The sequence below is a fragment of the Melanerpes formicivorus genome, unplaced genomic scaffold (genome assembly GCF_026170545.1).
Source record: "Melanerpes formicivorus ecotype bairdi unplaced genomic scaffold, bMelFor1.0.p_v2 SCAF_2, whole genome shotgun sequence".
NCBI classification, from domain to species: Eukaryota; Metazoa; Chordata; class Aves; order Piciformes; family Picidae; genus Melanerpes; species Melanerpes formicivorus.
Window position 1 is genome coordinate 8605142 of NW_027142354.1, and position 22077 is coordinate 8627218.

The following is a 22077-nucleotide window of genomic DNA, read 5'->3' on the forward strand; positions in this document are numbered from 1 at the left end:
TTCTTCACCATGAGAGTGGTGAAACCCTGGAATGTGTTGTCCAGGGAGGTGGTCGAGGCCCCATCCCTGGAGGTGTTTAAGAGCAGGCTGGATGAGGCTCTGTCCAGCCTGATGTAGTGTGGGGTGTCCCTGCCCATGGCAGGGGGGTTGGAACTAGATGATCCTTGTGGTCCCTTCCAACCCTGAATGAAACTATGAAACTATGAAACTATTAGAATAGAATAGAATAGAATAGAATAGAATAGAATAGAATAGAATAGACCTTCAAGATCATCAAGTCTGACCTATCATCCAACACCATCTAATCAACTAAACCATGGCACCAAGTGCCCCATCCATTCTCTTCCTAAACACCTCCAGTGATGGTGACTCCACCACCTCCCTGAGCAGCCCATTCCAATGGCCAATCACTCTTTCTGAGGAGAACTTCTTCCTAACATCCAGCCTAAACCTCCCCTGGTGCAGCTTGAGACTGTGTCCTCTTGTTCTGGTGCTGGTTGCCTGGGGGAAGAGACTTAGATTCAGAGCATGGGTCATGTGATTTTGAAATACCATCTATGGCTTGTGAAATATGCAATAAATCCATAAATCCAGCTGTGGGTTTAGAAATAAAATAGTTCAAGATCCCTGTCATCCAGAAGCAGACTTATTGGCACAAAGAAGTTCACCTGAACATAGTTTGTGGCAGTGCCTTCCCCCAAGAAACATACCCATGCAGCACTGGCTTCATCTGCACTTCATGAATAGCCCAGTTTTCATCCCAGCAAGACCCTGACATCGCATGATAACTAGTATCTGACATTTTCAGCCACGAGGTAATAGACTTGCTTTTGAGGATTTAGGTGTCACCTTTGAGCGGAGCCTAGCAGCTGACTGTGTCATGCTCTTCTGCTCTGTTCCAGCATGCAGTCCACATAGAGGTCTAAACCCACAAATTACTTTAAAACAATGTTTAAATGCTGTGGTGGATTTAGCATTGGTTCAGAGTACTTGATATCACCCTAGATCTGGATGGATTGGGAAAACACCTCTCCCATCTGGCCTGGAAGAACTCCTGAAGGGAGGTTGTAGCCAGTTGGGGGTTGGTCTCTTCTTGCAGGCAACCAGAACCAGAACAAGAGGACACAGTCTCAAGCTGCACCAGGGGAGGTTTAGCCTGGATGTTAGGAAGAAGTTCTTCACAGAAAGAGTGATTGCCCATTGGAATGTGCTGCCCAGGGAGGTGGTGGAGTCACCATCACTTTAAGAAGAGACTGGATGAGGCACTTGGTGCCATGGTTTAGTTGATTAGATAGTGTTGGATGAAAGGTTGGACTAGATGATCTTGAAGGTCTTTTCCAACCTGGTTAATTCTATTCTATTCTATTCTATCCTATCCTATCCTATCCTATCCTATCCTATCCTATCCTATCCTATCCTATCCTATCCTATCCTATCCTATCCTAGAGTGACCTTTGAATGATCTGCATTTTTCTCCAAAGTCCCAAACAAATGGACAGCCTTGTAACACACATGTTCTGGGGGTACAGAATACAGAATTAACCAGGTTGGAAAAGACCTTCGAGATCACCAAGTCCATCTAATCAATTAAACCATGGCTGTCACTGTAAGTTTTTAAATGAGCTGCATTTACATTCTGATCTCCAAGTATTTTCCTTGTTTGATCCATCATAAATATTTCTCTTAGCTCTTTAAATAACATTGGCTTATTGATATATGTGGGAAGGTAACTTCTTGCAGTGGTAGAACAGATTAAGTTCTCTATTAAATGTGAGCTACTAAGTGAGAAAGGAATGGATGCCTTAATCTAAGATCAGATCCCAGACTCTCAGCACTAACTGCACAACTCTGCAAGACAAACATTAATGCAACAAATTGAAAAGGGCACTGTTAAAACTTGCTCACTGTAGACTTCTCTTTGTCACTAGGACCATTATCTTTATTTACTTCTAACCAGGAAAAATATTGTGGCAGTCATCTATCTCTTTTTCAGATACCTAGTGAAAGCCAAAGAATATAAATGATGTGAATAACTATGTAATATCCCTTGATTTCTATAACCCTCAGCTACCATTCAACATTAGCTGGATGGATCTTGTCTTATTACAGTGGACCTAACATTTTCCTGTGCTTGTCATTACATCAGTTTCTAAACTTTATATAACTTTTCACAGGGACTGGAAGGAAGAGATAAAAAGTGGATACTTAAAATGCATTGAAAACATGCTTTGCTTTGATTAAATATATATCAGTGTCAATCAGTAATCCTGCACTAATAAGCTAGCCAGCAGTGATAAACAAGTACCCTGGGAGAAGCAGTATTTTTAAAAGAGATTGAGATCTTGTGTGATTCATAATGCTGGATTCTTTTAGAATACTGCTTTTTAATCATGTCTACACTGACCACTATTTATGTAATGACTAGAGACTTGGGCAACAAGATCTTGCATTTCCTAGGCCTGCTCCTGCTGGAGTTTTTCCACATCACAATTTGGCTGAAACATCAAGGTTTCATTCATATCCAGCATCCTCATCTCCAGACAGCCCCGGAGGTCATTGCACCCGCTCCAGAACCAACAGTGCCAAGAGTGACAGCCTCCTCTCCTAGCTCCCTGGGGCAGGCAGTTTGGTGTCAGTGCCCTGGACTTCGGGAGTCTTCACCCACATGAAGATGAATTTTCCTAAGACAATTACCTCCCTATTTAAGCCAGAAGTGAGGACTGTCAATAAGCTGCTAAATTACCCTGTGTACCAAGGTCTTCAATGTGGCTCATATTTATATTATAGTGCTCTGTAGGCACTGCAGCTGCCTCTCCATCATCACTACCCTACAGCCATGCTGCTTGCAGCCAGAATAGATTTCTCTCAGCCTTCCCTCCCTTCCTTACAGGCCTGGAAGTTTGGCCAGGTGCGCTAATCAGTTTAGGAAAGATGTTGAGTTGCTCAAATGTGTCCAGAGAAGGGCAACAAGGCTGGTGAGGGTTTGGAGCACAAGCCCTGTGAGGAGAGGCTGAGGGAGCTGGGGTTGCTTAGCCTGGAGAGGAGGAGGCTCAGAAGAGACTTTATTGCTCTCTAGAACTACCTGAAGGGAGGATCTAGCCAGGTGGGTGTTGGTCTCTTCTCCCAGGCAACCAGCACCAGAACAAGAGGACACAGTCTCAAGCTGTGCCAGGGGAGGTTTAGTCTGGATATTAGGAAGAAGTTCTTCATAGAAAGAGTGATTGCCCATTGGAATGGGCTACCCAGGGAGGTGGTGGAGTCACCATCACTGGAGGTGTTTAGGAACAGACTGGATGGGGTGCTTGGTGCTATGGTTTAGTTGATTAGATAGTGTTGGATGACAGGTTGGACTAGATGTTCTCAAAGGCCTTTTCCAACCTGGTTAATTCTATTCTATTCTAAATTCCCTCCTGTGAATCATGAATTTTCTTGTAGGTCTCTAAATTGTACATTGAGGTGAGTAGGAAACATATCACACTGTGATCAAGTGTGATACAATGCAGTTTTCAGAACTCATATTTTCCTCTCTCAAAGACTGGTGGGTTGCACAGAAAAATAACTCCTCTTTAACCATCTGTCAGCATTCATGCATACAGTCCAGACTGGTCTGCTGTCCTTTGGCAGATCATAAAGCCTCACACAATTACACCTCTTTTCTCTTCCTAAATAAATGACTGTTCTGCTGTGAGTGCCAGAGCTCCTCAAACTCTGCAGACTAGGGAGAACAAACTGTGGATCTTTCATTAAACAAACAAACAAACACCTACCAAACATAGTGTCATGTGGGGAAAATCTTTGCTCCTTCTGTGTATAGGCAATATGCAAGAAGAACAGGAAAATCTGTCTGAAATGGTACGGTACCAGCTAGGACTTCATTCACATTTGAAGCCATCTAATAAGCTTACATATTAACCCTGCTGATTTACGTTAGTGCTCAGCCATGGAGACAAGTACTCTTTGAACTTGCTGCACACTGGCACATTGTCTTTCTCCTTGCAAGGAATTCAAGTAGAGATTAGTGACGTTAATGAGGAAGAATAAGAGGGTGGATGTAAGCAAAGCCAGATATATTGGCAGGTATCGAATAAGTCCGCAACTAGGCAGCAAATAAACACCCAGCAGAAGCTGAAATTTCATCAAAATACTATGCTTGACAACTCAGTTCTGTCTGGTTTTGCATGTATTCTTGAAGCCATTGTTGAGCTTTTTTGTCTGGAAGATATTCAGTTTTTATTCATTTAATTACAAACATAGGAATTCCACACCCCCCACACCCCCATTTTGTTCCAACACAGAAGTTATAAATTCAACCCCAGAAATCACCATTAAATATTAAAACTCTCATAAGTCAGATATTAATTCCCTCCCTGAAGATCCACAGGGCCTACTTTTCTCTGAAGTGAAGAAGATGAAGGTATCAATACTGCTCAGAAGTCCCATAAGACAGTTTACTTTCTCTTTACTTCACAGGATTTTGCTACTGAAACAGGGAAATATGACTTAGCCAAACCACAAGCAAACAAATCACCAATGACAATTCCTTTGCCTGTTTGCTCCTCCAAAACACCAGCTTATGCACAAGTTCTCCCACAACCACAGCTGTACACTACCTGTCCCCTAAGTGAAAGGAAAATAAGCTGTTTCATATCTCTGACACACGTTTCTACTAGGGCAGTTAGTGAAAAGTAGCCACAGGGCTACCTAGACTGAAATACACTGTGTGATACTGTGTGATACTACACTTTGGCTGTGAAGCTGACCAACATCAAAAATAAAGTGCACACCACATATTCTGTTCTTGGAGAGGACGGGACTGAGCAGTGGCAAAATAGTAAGTTCAAAGAACTCTGAGGTGCCAGGCAATGCAGAGAATAGGAGGAAGCAAGCAGTACCAGGGACGTGACATGAAGGAGTCAAAGACCTGCAGGAGATTCCTAGGCTGGTGGTCCTGAAGGGCATGTGGCAAAAAGAGTCAGAAATTCTGAATCCTGCCTTCAACAAAAAATTGACAGCCCCTGTCCTTGGTCACATTGACCCCACCATTACTCACCCATATAACTGTATCCTCAGAAGAAAGGTCAAAAGAGGGCTCTAGTCAGTCTGTCCTGTCATGGATCACTTAGAGAGTGGTTGATCTGCTTTACTGCACTAGGGGACCAAATCCATGATTCCTAAAGTATTTCTGATTAACACTTTCTGCAGAGGCAGCCTTGGCTGCATGGACAGATAGTTTGCTCTAAAAGTGCACACTGTTGCTAGAGTTAACATTTACTTAGCTGCAGGTGTATACTGATGACGTTAATAGAGACAGATAGAAGGGGAGATGGAAGCCAAGCCTAAGATACCAGTGGAGATTAGACAGGCACACAAAGGCAGCAAACAGAAAATATTGATCAACACTTGGCATAGGACAGTACTTCCGAAGCAAGAATGCTCAGCTGACTCAGAAGGCTGTATTTTTCCTCTCACAATTTGATTGTCATTTCTGCAGTTTTACCCTGCTGCCTCTTTCCCTGACAGCAAATAAGAATAATCTCCCTCTTTGTAAGATCCTTTCCCAAGCCACAAAAGTGATCATGGATCTTCATTTTCTTGTTGAATTAGTTTTCCCTATTTTTGTCTCATGCTGCTGGTTTTATCTGACAATAATTTTGCTGGTGTCCTCTAATCTCCCTTACAGTTGTTCAGCCCAAAAGTTAAATGACCATGTTAATGCCAGTAATGCTATCCAGACCCTGAGCTAGAGTATAGGACTGATTGCCTCCATTAACAACATGCAGCTCCTGCTGTAGTGACACATACCGTGGTGTGTGTTAGCAACACACTGGTAACTCACTCAGAGAAGCACATGCCATGAATCCTAGGCCAGCCACCATCCCTCAACAGCAATGCCCATATTTCTTAGCCTTATGGTCCACTGCCTCTTTGGAGTCAAGGAGGCAGAAGGGATGAAGACCTTACAGGATTTCTGAGCAGCCATCAAAGTATGACTGGCAAGTGGGTGGGATTCAGGGAGCGAGTCATACAAGAGGGCAGGTGGGACTCTGGTGACCAGTCAGTAGTAAAGACTGACTGTCCAGGAAACTAGCAACAAAACAAAAAGAATGCTCAGCCTCTTTTGTCTCAGAAATGTTGACATCAAAGCAGAACTTTGGAACATTAGAGCTGAAAGCCTAGGAAAACCTTTTGAAATTTATGTCGATTTGAGGACTGATGGCTTCTGCAGCTGACCTGAGACTTTACAGTTTAAAATTCCTTTTTGGTCTACCTTTTCAAATCCCAAAATGAATACAGAGGCCCTACTATATTCTCCATGTAAGTTATATTGGGCTCATACCTACAACATATGGCAAAGGAGGCTACTGTTGAACTTGTGACCCCCGGAGTCACACATTGGCCACAACAACCCCATGCAGTGCTACAGGCTGGGGTCACAGTGGCTGGAGAGCAGCCAGGCAGAAAGGGACCTAGGGGTACTGGTCAATAGTAAGGGGAACATGAGCCAGCAGTGTGCCCAGGCAGCCAAGAAGGCCAATGGCATCCTCGCCTGTATCAGGAACAGTGTGGCCAGCAGGAGCAGGGAAGTCATTCTGCCCCTGTACTCAGCACTGGTTAGGTCAGCCCTTGAGTCCTGTGTCCCCTCAGTTTAGGAAGGATGTTGATTTGCTGGAACATGTCTAGAGAAGGGCAACAAAGCTGGGGAGGGGTTTGGAACACAAGCCCTATGAGGAGAGGCTGAGGGAGCTGGGGTTGCTCAGCCTGAAGAAGAGGAGGCTCAGAGGAGACTTTATTGCTGTCTACAACTACCTGAAGGGAGACTGTAGCCAGGTGGGGGTTGGTCTCTTCTCCCGGGCAACCAGCACCAGAACAAGAGGACACAGTCTCAAGCTGCACCAGGGGAGGTTTAGACTGGATGTTAGGAAGAAGTTCTATACAGAGAGAGTGATTGGCCATGGGAATGTGCTGCCCAGGTGTTTAACAAGAGACTGGATGGGGTGCTTGGTGCCGTGGTTTAGTTGATTAGGTGGTGTTGGATGATAGGTTGGACTCAATGATCTCAAAGGTCTCTTCCAACCTGGTTAATTCTATTCTATTGTATTTTTTTAATTAATGTCTTTTTTAGCTCTTTCTGCTAAGTACCTTATCCTAGAAGAATATATACTCAGATCCTCCAATGTATAAGGATTTCACGTACATTATGAGGACATTTTGCACTGAAAGGTCATAACAGTCAAGCTGAACACATTTGCTGTTGGCACTCCAGAGTGAAGGCATGCCTCCAGGAGATTCACACAACAGCATCACTTTTCCACAGATGCAGTGTCAAGTTACCTTCAATTTCCTGGCCTCTGCCTAACTGATTTATAAGAAGCACAGATAAGGAGTGCTGCAGTTAACTTCCTCGCATTATTTTTTAAAGAGAATTACAGAATCTTTCAGATAAATCTGCATCCAGAAGAGACTCATATTTTCCATCATCTGAGCAGGAAAGTAAAAAGCAATGACGTATGATAAAGGAAAAAGAGGTTGGGATTCTCAAAAGGAAGATGAAGAAAATAACAAAAGAAAAAGTGAATGGTTGGAATGGGAAAGATACCTAAGGAAAGAATGTACTGTGCTGCAATCTACAGGGAGCAGCACTTTATTTTCTTACATTGTAAGGCCATGCAAACATGAAGTCCAGGTTGACTGAAGTCAGTATCTGTCTTCTCACCCCTAAATATGGAAAACATGAGGTCAAGAGGAAGCAATAAGCATTGCATGACTGCTTTATAGAACAGTGACTTGTACTGGAAACAAAAAGGATTCAAGGGCTCTTATCCTATGGTCAGCTGCAGCAATGGCACGTCTGTGGCCAGGCATGTGGCAAACTTTCCAACATGGGGGAAATAGAGTGAATTAACGAAACATATGGATGAAACAATATTCCAAAGTAAATTATTTCAGTTTTTACAAGTCATGTCAATGCTACAAATAACAATCAGGACAAAGTTTGTGTCTTGACTTTTGTAACTACTCAGAAGCATCTGGAGACTTAATACTATCTCATAGCTTGTTCGGACCTAGAATAGGACCTTACTATTGTGGCTATAGGGGATGGATAAAAGGCCTTTTAACTCCTTTCTAGTACCAGCCATTGAGCACACACTCCCATATCAAAAGAACTAAGCTTTATAGCTGCAAATTCTTCCCAGTTATGTCAGGACTTTATTCCCACCCCCACTACCAGAAGAATCCAAAACATGAGTCTACAATATACCAAGTAGGAGGTGAAAAACATCTTTATCTCTGTGCAAAAGCTCTGGACCAGGAGATCCTGTGAACATTAAAGGCAGAAAACTAACCCTGTGAGATACTTAAAAGAGACACTGTGAAGCTGACAGACCCTGGTTACCAAACCCAAAAGAAACAAACAGAGTGAGACTTCACTTACACAAATAAATAGTTGGATATCCATTGTACCTTTGAATACTACTTTAAGCATCAGTTCTTTTCAGTCAAGCTGCAGCATTTTTTTAGATTTCTCAAAGGATTTGGATGCTCTATTGTGGCCTGACTATGATCTGGCTTCACTTCCCACAAATCAGTATCAAATGCAGAGAAGTAACCTGCTACCTAGGCATTTTGCAGACTAAAATAGTGCAGAGCCTAATCAGGAATCTCACGGCAGGAAACAGGCCTTCCTACAACAGGAAGCATAGGAAAGACTACTGGAGACAGCCGTCCAAAAGCAGCCACTTTGCCAAAAAAGACAAAATGGCTCTATACTGGCAACTGCTGCAGCAGGAAATCACTGAATTAAGCACTCAATCTACAGAGCAATTTAGTATGTCATCTGCTTCCTGGCAACAGATATTTGGAATAACTGTTACACTGCATTTCAGCTCTATCTCATAATCAAGTTTAGGACAGTGTCCTCTCCAGTAAGCAAAGAGACCAAGGTCAGAGGCTTCTCTGAATCCTACCCAGGATAAATATTTTTAACCCCTTTCCTTTCTCCATTTTCATAATCTTATAATTTCTAATTTAGGGGCTTGACATTCCGGTCTCTACTCTGATTTGGGTCCAGGGGAGACTGAGTCACTGATACAATGCTTGCCAAAGTTAACTGTGGCCTGCATGAGAGTACAGCAGAATCTGACAGAAGATAAAGATCACATGCCACAGTGAAACAGGGAAAAGAAGGCAAATATATTATCTCTAGGATTTGTTTGATGGAGGGTCAGGAAACTTTTCAGGAAGCTTAAATATAAAAAGAAGAAATGAGAGGGAGGGAGGGAGGGAGGGAAAGAAAGAGAAGGAAAGAAAGAAAAGGTATTTGGAACTCAGAAGGAAGTAATTTGAAAGGAATTGGGAAGGAAGAAACCAGAAGGAAACTGGAAGGAAGGAATTCATAATGAAGGAAGGAATTCATAAGAGAGGAAGGGAGGGAGGAAGGAAGGGAGGGAGGAAGGAAGGCAGGCAGGCAGGAAGTCAGGGAGGAAGTCAGGAAGGAAGGAAGGAAGTCAGGAAGGAAGGAAGTAAGTCAGGAAGGAAAAGAAGTCAGGAAGTCAGGCAGTCAGGCAGTCAGGAAGTCAGGAAGGAAGGAAGGAAGGAAGGAAGGAAGGAAGGGAGGGAAGAGGGAGGTAAGGAGTGAGGGAGGGAAGGGAGAGAGGGTCATCTGATCCAACCTCCCTGCTCAAGAAGGGTCTTCTAGACTCAGCTGTACTTCATCCAGACAGTTTTGAATACCTTCAAGGACAGAGACTCTACAGCCTCTCTGGCCAACATGTGCCAGTGTTCAGTGATTTTACTAATAGGGAAATGTATCCTAATGTTCAGATGACATCTCCTGCATTTCATTTTTAAACCATTGCTTGCTGTTCTGTCACTGGACACCACTGAAGAAAGCCAGGCTTCATCCTCTTTACATCCTCCTCTAGGTATCTATATACATTCATAACATGATTCGAGCCTACTCATCTCTAGTCTGGACAGACCCAGCACTCTCTTTCCTAATAGGAGAGATGTTCTTCTACCTTAATAATTTTTGTGGCCTTTCACTAGACTTTCTCTGGTATATTGATGTCTTTTCTGTAATGAGGAGCACAACTGCACCCAGCCCTCCCAGGATGGCCCCACCAGTGCTGGGCAGAGGAGAAGGACCATGCCTGTTGTCAGCACTTCTCTTATACAGCTTAGTATACTACTAACATCCTTTGCAGCAAGACATGTCTGGCACAATCATTGTGCATTTGGCTTTGGCTTTTGAAAATAGGCATTAGACTGTGGATAAAAAAAAATGCCACAGATGAGAGTAGAAACAAAAACAAAACAAAAAAAAATTACCCCAAACCAATAAATAACAGACAATGATAATGCCAGAAAATAATTTTCTACAGTCACATAGCAATATATATATGTGCATATCATAATTTAAAAGAAATATAATTATGTTATTACTGGCCAAAGGAAAGAGAAGGATGTAATTAATTGTGAATCTTTTTAGCAGAGTTATAGAAAGTAACTGAGTTTGAATGAAGTGATTTGCTGGAGTTGGTGATGTCCCTCTACTCTTCTGGTCTCCTCACAAAATCTGCCACTTCAGGAAATTTGGAATCTGCAAAGTGCTACCTACTAGAGACTTTAAAGGTCCTGTGTCCAGTTCTGGAGCCCCTGTTACAGGAAGGACCTGGACGTGCTGGAATGTGTCCAGAAAGGGGCCAGGAGGATGATCAGAGGGCTGGAGCACCTCTCCTATGAGGACAGACAGAAAGAGTTGGGGCTGTTCAGTCTGGAGAAGAGAAGGCTCCAAGGAGACCTTATTATGGCCTTCCAGTATCTGAAGGGGGCCTACAAGAAGGCTGGGGAGGGACTTTTATGGTGTCAGGTAATGACAGGGCTAGGGGGAATGGAGCAAAAAAAAAAAATGGGTAGATTCATATTGGATGTTAGGAAGAAATTCTTCACCATGAGGGTGATGAGACACTGGAACAGGTTGCCCAGGGAGATGCTAGAAGCTTCATCCCTGGAGGTTTTTGAGGCCAGGCTGGATGTGGCTCTGAGCAACCTGATTTATCTAGTGTGAGGTATCTCTGCCCATGGCAGGGGTGTTGGAACTAGATGATCCTTGAGGTCCCTTCCAACCCTGATAATTCTATGATTCTATGACTCCACATTTGGTGAGTCAGGACATGTGAAATCTAACTCAAAATAGTATCATAGTATCATAGTATCATTCAGGGTTGGAAGGCACCACAAGGATCAGCTAGTTCCAATCCCCCTGCCATGGGCAGGGACACCCCACACTACATCAGGCTGGCCAGAGCCTCATCCAGCCTGGGCTTAAACACCTCCAGGGACGGGGCCTCAACCGCCTCCCTGGACAACCCATTCCAGGGCTTCACCACTCTCATAGTGAAGAACCTCCTCCTCACATCTAGCCTGAATCTCCCCACCTCCAGCTTCATTCCATTCCCCCTAGTCCTATCACTACCTGAGATCCAGAGAAGTCCTTCCCCAGCCTTCCTGTAGGCCCCCTTCAGATACTGGAAGGCCACAATGAGGTCACCTCGGAGCCTTCTCTTCTGCAGACTGCACAACCCCAACTCCTTCAGTCTGTCCTCATAGGAGAGGTGCTCCAGCCCTCTGATCATCCTAACAACAATAATAATCACCATGAACAATAATAATCAACTTCCATAGATGCCATTTCTTATTTTATCCTAAGTGTCCCAGCATCCATTATAAGAGCAGGATTTTATGACAAAAGAGACATTATGTTTACATCAAGCAATGGAAAATAGGCTCCTGAGGAAAGCTTACTCTTAAAAAATTAGGTGTGCCAAGTTTATAATGTGCCTGAGCCAATTTGATCATGAACACTTCACACTTCTATAGAAGAAACATCAAGCAAATTTTGAATGAAGGCTTTCATAAGTAGAACAATATAGTTTGCAACAAAACTTCACAGAACAGTCTGCCTGTGCCTAAATTATGGCTTTCTTTCCTTTTTTTTTTTGTTTTTACCTCACATTCTTTACTTTATTATTTGTCAGGCTTTTAAATGTTTCCTTGTGACAGAAAAACACTCTCCTAGCTATGATCATTGAGCACCTGGCCAAGTGTCAGTCTAAGAAATCATACTTAAGCTGATACTTTTGCAGCTAAGAGGGTTTTGGCAATTAAACATTACTTGGCAGTTCTGCAGAAAGAGTTGACATATGACAGGAATTTCCATGTGTGCAGGCTGCTTCCACATTAAGAAACACATAAACACACATAGCTGGGGCTTTACAAGGTGAAAAAAATGAGGGAGGATCAGGATGAAAGCTGAGGGATTTAAGGATGGAGTAAACACTTCTGAAGCCTAAGCCTTGTGTCAGAATGCAATTTGTTCAGTTGTTGCAGTTTCCATTGTTTCTATTCTCTCAAATTCTTTGCCTCAAAAATTGCTGTAGGAGAGTGCATAGTTTAACAACAGCTTTCCTAGGTTAACTCTGAGGGGATAATATACTTGACTTTTCTTTTACCATGCACTGGATTTGCAAAAAGACCTGCCTGTTTTCTTGTCTCCTCAATATCACATCTCCTGGCCTTGGTGACACCTATAGTCCCCAGTGCTTCTTCCAGCTGTGTCCTACCCCCTTAGCTGTTAAATTCTCCAGATATGTAAAAATCAAGGTAAGCTCAAAACTGCCCAGGTGTAATCAAACCTTTAAGTCCCTGTACTATAGTAATAGGGCAGAAATTCAACAGGTAGATGTTTTTTAAAGTGACACCACAGGGACCTTCTTCTTGGACAAACCCTTCTGCCAGTAGCTAAGCTAAGCTAAGGAGCAGGGAAGTCATTGTGCCCCTGTACTCTGCATTGGTTAGGCCGCACCTTGAGTACTGTGTCCAGTTCTGGGCCCCTCAGTTTAAGAAGGACATTGAAACACTTGAACGTGTCCAGAGAAGGGCAACAAGGCTGGGGAGAGGCCTTGAGCACAAGCCCTATGAGGAGAGGCTGAGGGAGCTGGGATTGTTTAGCCTGGAGAAGAGGAGGCTCAGGGGTGACCTCATTGCCCTCTACAACTACCTGAAAGGTGGTTGTAGCCAGGAAGGGGTTGGTCTCTTCTCCCAGGCAACCAGCATCAGAACAAGGGGACACAGTCTCAAGCTGCGCCAGGGGAGGTTTAGACTCGAGGTGAGGAGAAAGTTCTTCACCGAGAGAGTCATTTGTCATTGGAATGGGCTGCCCAGGGAGGTGGTGGAGTCACCGTTCCTGGAGGTGTTCAAGAGGGGATTGGACGTGGCACTTGGTGCCATGGTCTAGTCATGGGGTCTGTGTTGATAGGTTGGACTCGATGATCTTTGAGGTCCTTTCCAACCTAAGTTATACTGTGATACTGTGGTACTGTGATCCCTGATCCATCTGAGCAGCACTTAGACTTACGGTCTTTCCTCAGCCTGAAATTGCATGTCCCCAGTGAACACTCTAAAACAGATGCAAAGTGCAGTTCTTCCTGTAGTAGTTCCACTTTGCACAGACCAATTAAATATTTATTAGACTGAAGACAGAGAGAGAATACACCTACAGCCTAGGAGCTGGGATAGTGAGCTTATGGTAGGCAAAGACGAGTCTGTGTTGCTGCCTGCACACAGCCAGGCATGCTCTGGCCACTCATAATATGGTGATTTTGTCACTTCTTCCTAGCTTGTCTCCTGCACATCAAGTGAGGTCTGCTACAGGCCAAATCATCAGACAGCATTCAGCATGTTAAATGCAGTCAGAGCTATAGGTCCCTTTGAGCCCAGAATAAAGCTGTTTTGGCCAGCTGTGCACTAGGTGTCTGTCCTGATCGCTATGCTCTGAGCTCTTGCCAGTAATGTCCTCTTGTACTTCTCCCAACAGCTGAACATAAAAACAGGCCAAGGTACAAGTACTGTAAAAGCTCACAGTGTAACCCAGTGCTGATTTCCTACAAAACACCCTGTTGATGCAACTCCAGCTTTGGCCTCTCTTGACATGGAGGTGGATTTCCATTAGAAAAATGGAATGAAAGAAAACGGAAACTGAAAGGAGAGGACAAAACATAAACGAAACTTAGACTGAGAAGGTAAGTGAAAGATCTTTTGAAGAGGGAACTGCAAACAAGGTGTGTAAAGCCTGATGTTACATTGCACTGCTCTAGTTCTGCCAAGACACAGATAGAAGATGTTGAGATATAAAGATACAGCAAATATTTCTGATGGGACTGACCTCGATCCAGTGCCAGGCTTTTTCAGCGCTATTGGGGTGTGCAGATTTTGCATGGCATGCTCAAGGTCCTACTCCATTCAGATCATTGTCAGTTCCCTTTCTGGCCCTTGCCTTCATGGTACACAGAATTCCACTATCTAATGATCCTGAGTGTTAACAAAGTTTAGATCTGGTGCATAATCAGCCTCTTACTTCAATGTGGCATGATCCTTGACTTATATGTGCATGGATGGAGTCCAGATGCTGACCTAAACCGGGATTTAGCAAGTCAAAAACACTTGAAATTCCAAAAGAAAGTTGAAAAATACAAAACCACCTCAAGTCACTCTGCATGTTGTGGGATAGCTCTCCTTTAGCAGAATTTCACATGGAAACTAGGTGGCTAGGTAAAATGACTGAGTTTAAATGCAAGGGTGGATGATGAGAGGTGAACAGGTTGCTGAGCATGGAATTTTAGCAGCACCACCCTTGATTTCCTTTTAACCTGCTGTGGCCAGGCTCATATCCACCAAGTAGAGTAGCATGTAACAACTGACTCCATCTGAGGAAAACAAAAGAGAAAATAGGATGTTCTCAGATTATTTTCTTGATACTTTTCTCATATTTTGCACCAAGACAGCTTAAGGCAATGAATGACAATACAATGACAAACAGGGAATTAACAAAAGAGCTAAATATGGTACAATTGCCACAGTTTACATCTGTATTCCTTTTTAATAGCAGAGCAACAGAAATTATTCTAATGGCAGTGGTCAGGCTAGGCCTCCAAACATGGTCTGTTTCAAATAGGGAGTTTAGAAACATGGCAGAGCTACTCAGCACCCAGCAACCCCAGGCTAAGAGGAGCTCTTCAGAAAAGAGCTTTGTCAATACTGAGCTGGGACAAGAAGTCCCAAAAGTCACAAGCATAGAATCATAGAATCATAGAATCAGTCAGGGTTGGAAGGGACCACAAGGATCAGCTAGTGCCAACCCCCCTGCCATGGGCAGGGACACCTCACACTAGATCAGGCTGGCCAGAGCCTCATCCAGCCTGGTCTTAAACACCATCCATGAGGAGTTAGTTCGGGACCTGCTGAGCCACTTGGATATCCACAAGTCCATGGGACCAGATGGGATCCATCCTAGGGTGCTGAGAGAGCTGGCGGATGTGCTAGCTAGGCCACTCTCCATCATTTTCCTCCAGTCCTGGCTCACTGGTGAGGTCCCAGATGACTGGAAACTGGCCAACGTGATCCCAATCCACAAGAAGGGTCGGATGGAGGAACCTGGAAACTACAGGCCGGTCAGCCTGACCTCAGTGCCAGGGAAAGTGATGGAGCAGATTATCCTGGCAGCAATAACTGCGCACCTGAAGGATGGCCAAGGGCTCAGGTCCAGCCAACATGGATTCAGGAAGGGCAGATCCTGCCTCTCCAACCTGATCTCTTTCTATGATCAGGTGACCCGCCTGGTGGATGTGGGGAGGCCTGTGGATGTGGTCTACCTAGACTTCAGCAAGGCCTTTGACACCGTCCCCCACAGCAAACTGCTGACTAAGCTGTCAGCCCGTGGCTTGGACCACTACACTCTGTGCTGGGTTAGGAACTGGCTGGAGGGCCGGGCCCAGAGAGTGGTCGTGAACGGTGCCGCATCCAGCTGGAGGCCAGTCACCAGTGGTGTCCCCCAGGGATCAGTGCTGGGCCCTGTCCTCTTCAACATATTCGTTGATGATCTGGATGAAGGGGTAGAGTCAGTCATCAGCAAGTTTGCAGATGACACAAAGTTAGGGGCAGATGTTAGTCAATCAGAGGGTAGAAAGGCTCTGCAGAGGGACCTCGACCGACTGGAAAGATGGGCAGAGTCCAATGGGATGGCTTTCAACAAGTCCAAGTGCCGAGTGCTGCACTTTGGCTACGGCAATCCCATGCAGAGCTATAGGCTGGGGTCGGAGTGGCTGGAGAGCTCCCAGACAGAGAGGGACCTGGGTGTGCTGATCGACAGCCACCTGAATATGAGCCAGCAGTGTGCTCAGGTGGCCAGGAGGGCCAATAGCATTCTGGCCTGCATTAGGAATAGTGTGGCCAGCAGGAGCAGGGAGGTCATAGTGCCCCTGTACTCTGCTCTGGTTAGGCCGCACCTTGAGTACTGTGTCCAGTTCTGGGCTCCTCAGTTTAAGAAGGACATTGAGACACTTGAGCGTGTCCAGAGAAGGGCAACAAGGCTGGTGAGAGGCCTTGAACACAAGCCCTATGAGGAGAGGCTGAGGGAGCTGGGATTGTTTAGCCTGGAGAAGAGGAGGCTCAGGGGTGACCTTATTGCCCTCTACAACTACCTGAAGGGTGGTTGTAGCCAGGAGGGAGTTGGCCTCTTCTCCCAGGCAACCAGCACCAGAACAAGGGGACACAGTCTCAAGCTGCGCCAGGGGAGGTTTAGACTCGAGGTGAGGAGGAAGTTCTTCACCGAGCGAGTCATTCGTCATTGGAACGGGTTGCCCAGGGAGGTGGTTGAGTCATCGACCCTGGAGGCGTTCAAGGGGAGATTGGACGTGGCACTTGGTGCCATGGTCTAGTCATGGGGTCTGTGGTGTCAGGTTGGACTCGATGATCCTCGAGGTCCTTTCCAACCTAAGTGATACTGTGATACTGTGATACTGTGATACCTCCAGGGATGGGACCTCAACCATTTCCCTGGACAACCCATTCCAGGCTTTCACCACTGTCATGGTGAAGAACCTCTTCCTCACATCCAGTCTGAATATCCCCACCTCCAGCTTCTTTTTTACACCAAAACCTCTCATCACTTCGTAACAGGGGAATACCAGCCAAATTGTGCCTTTGATAACTTTCATTCAGATTAGGTTACTGTGGTGGTTTGAAAACTCCCCACAGCATAAAATTGCCAGACCAGCTCAGCTGAGAAGCAAATGAAGCTGTATTTGCAGTCAAACTACAATCTCAAAATATGGAATGCAATGAATATGTACAAAATATACAATATTTACATATACATACAATTTATAAACACAAGACACCCCCCCAGAAAAACCAGGGGGCTACTAATAGCTTCCCCCTCCCTGCACCCTTCCCTCCCCCTGTACATGGGACAAGAGAAAGAGCAGAGAGTAGTTTCTTAGTACTTAGGCAGAACAAAGCAACACATCCAAGGTCAGCAACACCTAAGGAAAAGCTGGCTAGTATCTGCCAGAGCAAAGGAAGTGAAAAGAGAGCAAAAGCCAGTTTACAGATCTAACTCTATGTTAGTAGTCTGTCCAATGGGGTTATCATTGTTTTCCTTTTTACATCCAATGGTGACTTATTTGCATTCTACCACTGCCTGTTCAGAATCTATGGAAAATGTTCTAGGCACAACCTAAAACTACCACAGTTAATCATTGCATGATACTCATGATCAGTACCAAACATCACTAATCTATTGCTAACACACTGCAAAAAAAATGCAGAAAGCACTACAAGGATGCTAGAATTGAAAATTGCAGCTGGAAGCCTTACATATAATTTAAACACTTCTGCAAGCTGTTCTTGGTTGCTGGGGAACAATGCTGCCTGTGGCAGTGGTATCCCATGTCCTGAACCAAGCTTGATTCTGTACCTTGAATGTTGGAAGGATTAACACTTGGGCACAAACATCCCTGAGCTAAGGCATGGGGCTTACACAGCAGGGACCACATTACACATAACTGCAAATGGGTTTTAGTACAAGCAATCATATTTTGCTTACCAGAAAAGAGAACAGAAATCTCTCTATTACAGCAAAACACTAAACCCAATTGCTAAAACCAGTTTCAAATGAAGAAAACCAAACCAAACCAAAAATGTCAGCGCTATTGTGAAGAAGAAATCAAGACAGATTTTGAGAGAAGAATCCTTTTGATGTTGTTGCCCACAACATCCTTATTTATACTCAAGCTGATAAAGGACAGGTTAGATAAGTGCAGAGGGAGGTGGACTGAAAATTGGCTGGACAGGCCTAGAGGGTGGTGATCAGCAGCACAAAACCTAGTTGGAGGCAAGACACTAGTAGTGCACCCAAGATCCAGTGGTGTTTAATATCTTCACTGGTGACATGGATGTTCACAGGTGACATAAAATCACGAAGAGTGGCTTCTATGCCAGGGGCTTGTGCTACAATTCAGAGGGATCTCAATAGACTGGAGAAATGAGCCTACAGGAAACTCATGAAGTTCAACAAAGTGAAAGAAAAATCCTGTGCCAAGGGCACCACTACTTGTTGGAGATCACTCAGCTGGAAAGCACCTCTGCAGAGAGTGTCTTGGTGGACACTAAGTTGAGCATCAGCTAGAAATGTGGCCTTGTGACAGAGAAAGCCAATGTCAAGCTGGGCTGTATTCGGAGGACTTTTGCCAGCACGTCAAGAGAGGCAATCCTTATTCTCTGCTCAGCACTGGTGAAGCCAGACCTGGAGGGCTAAACCCAGTGCTGGGGTTCCCAGTACAAGAAAAGTATAGACATACTGGATCAAGTCCGATAAAAGACCATGAAGTTAGTAAAGGGAATGGAGCACCTTTTATATGAGGAAAAGCAGAGAGCTGGGTCTGTTCAGCTTAGAGAAGAGCGGTGTCAGGAGGGTCTTATCAATGTGTGTAAATACCTAAAAGAGGATATAAAGAGGATAGAGCCAAGCTCTAGTCAGTGGTAGCCAGTGACAGGACAAAAGACAATGGGCACAAACTAAAACACATGTAATTTCACCTGAGTACAAAAACACACTTCTTTACTGGCAACCAGCACCAGAACAAGAGGACACAGTCTCAAACTGCACCAGGGGAAGTTTAGACTCAAGGTGAGGAGAAAGTTCATCACAGAGAGAGTAGTTAGCCATTGGAATGGGCTGCCCAGGGAGGTGGTGGAGTCACTGTCCCTGAAGATTTTCAAAAAGGGATTGGATGTAGCACTTGGTGCCATGGTTTAGTAGTCATCAGGCCTTGGGTGACAGGTTGGATTTGATGATCTTTGAGGTCTTTTCCAACCTTATTGATTCTATGATTCTATTCTGTAACACTGATCAGACACAGGACAGGTTGGCTTATAGGTTGCAGTGTCTCCATTCTTAGAGATATTCACAATCCATCTGGACATGGTTGCGAGCAACCTGCAGCCAACCTTGACACTGATTTGGGTAGGAGGACTGGACTTAAAAATATCAATAGGTCTCTTCTGTCTGAAGACAGAATCACAGACAGGATTCTGTGATTCTGTCTTCAGAAGAGACTGGAGTAGTCAAACTTGAAGCGGCCTCAAGATCAGTTTCAAAATTCAAGTAACAATGACTAATCATTCTGATTGAAGTGTTTACACTGCTTCCGAGATGTATTCATCCTGGGGAAACTGAGCTTTCCCCTCAGTTTCTGTGTTCCCTAATTTTCAGAAATACTAGATTAAACCTCTTGATTTCAAGTATGAGGACTCAACAAAAACCAGGTTCCTCTGACAGCTACACCAAAGCTGAAGTTGGGTATGGTGAACATGTTTTTATGGTGCTCTCATAGTGCATGATTTTGAAAACAGTGAGGAAAAAGTACTTTTCAGATTGAAAGTCCCTGGAAGATAAGAGCTGAAATAGTCGCTTCCATAAGCACTGGTGCTGCAGTGCTAGCAGGAAATATATATATATTGTTGTAGGTCATATTTTAATGTATCATGTCTATCCCAGACAGGAAAAGAGAAGACTTCACCTCAACTGTTTGCTTCATTTTTCCTTTTCTTTCAGAGAAGGAAAAGGAGGTATTTGATTTTGTCCTGAAGACCAAGCCATGGGCCAGCAGGTTGCAGGGAGTTCCTTCCTTCTGGTCAGTTCCTGTTCCAAAGACAGAGTAAAACTCTCTCCTCCAGCTGAACAATAAAAGAAAGGTGTATTAACATAACTTATTTTGATGATTATTTTGGTGTGTTTAAACAGCTTCTGTAGAGGTATAACAGAGTCTTACTTCCTCCTAGTCTGATCCCGAAGCCATGAAAGAAAGATTTGACAGGTTGAGGACATTTGTGTGACAGAGAACCACATCACTTCAGAGGTTCTGACATCTCCCTCTCTGAACCTTCGTGAAAAAACTTAGCTGTGGAAGCTGCACAGTGCAGAAAAGCACAGCATGCCCTGCTGTGAAAGAAATGAGTCTGACAGTCAAGTTGGAAATTATAATGCCACCCTGAATGAAACTGAAGTTGTTATGCAACATCTATTAGGTGACTTGAGGGCATGAAAAGCTTTACTTCACCTTGACATTGAGAGGCAAAGATCTGACGCAGCATGTTACTGTAGCACGGAACAGCTGATAATAATTTCGTTTGTTCCTTAAACCGAGTATTCACATCTGCACCTAACACCAGAAAATACTAAACACAGGTTTTTGTGTTGTGTGTATGGACAACAATACTCATTAGTTGGGTGGGTTTTTTTCAGCAAAGCCAGAAAGGCCATTGTGAAAGCTGCTTGAGTGTTACAAATGAAAATGGAAAATTAAAAAGCACAAGCATAGCAACCTCATAATAGGACGGCTAGACAAAATTCCTCAAAGGTCACGGAACTGTTATCTGGCAAAAAAAGCGCCAGCAGGCATCTTATTACCAGCAACTGTTTGTTTTTCAAACACAATTCTTCTTTTATACCACAGAAAAAATTCCACTACAAAATGACCGTATCTGCAAGTGTTTTAAGTGTATGTACTTTGTCATTTTTATATCACCATTTCCACTGCAGTAGAAAAACTGTTTGTAACAAAATTATCTTGACCTATTCTTGCTCCCAGACTACTTAACTACCACAACTGATGCAAAACCCCACTGAACCAAAAAAACAGTCCCACACTGATATCTATCTGACAGTGTCATAACACTTGCATGCAAAAGTCCCTAACTACTTACATGTAAAGGCAGAAAGACGATGTCTACCTGTGTCTGGGAATGGTTGCAAAGAGGTTGTTTCTCATCCTCATCTCTTCAGGCAGAATAATATTGGGAGAATGAATCTCTCATTTGCCTTCTGATTAATATCCCCAAACCCTGAGAACACAACCAAAACCCCAACAAAATATTATTTATATTCTCCTTACCCTTTGGCTTCCAAAGCATTATTATTAATCCAATAAAACACAATTTCATGCCCAAACACCAAACCGCTGGCGACTGGACCTCTTAGGCAACAGCCTGAAATGCCTGGCAGCCTCCCAACTTTTTTCAGCCTTTTGGTTCTTATAAAAGACAGCAAGGTTATTATTTAAGTTGTGCCATTTTCCTCCTGCTTGTTTAAAAAGCCTAGTTCAAGCATGGTAAGTAATGCTAAATATGTGGAAAAATAAGTGCATCACTTAAACAAAACACAGTGTGTATGTGGTCCGTTCAGCAGGGAGCCTTTATGGCACGAGTTAATCTTTTAAGTCACATTACGCTTTTGTAGCTATTTATAGCCTCATATGTCCATCTTTTGCATCCTATAGTTTGGGATTTCTTTTCCAGATATAAACAGAGCTTCCTCCCTCTCTTTGTTTATGTGTCTGCCTGTCAACGTAGCGCCAGTGACTGTCTCTCTGCTTTGCTGCTGCTGCTCCCTCATCCTGTTTATAGGTCATTGATGACTGCCATTGCCTCCTGGCTGCTGAGCAGAACTTCCCATAGCACTTCAGGATGTTTTAGTCACATTAACCTGTGCCGCCTGTCTGGAGCCAAGTGTCTACCCTCCGTGCTAGCGCTGCGGGCAGCGTTTGCCACAGCAAAATCCAGCTTTTGCTTCCTGGGGTGTCCAAGTATTTTCAGCAGTCCCTTGCATGAAAACACAGCTGGGTCCTATTCATTGTCCTATCCATTGCAAAGAGTATAAGCAGACACACAGCTGAGGAG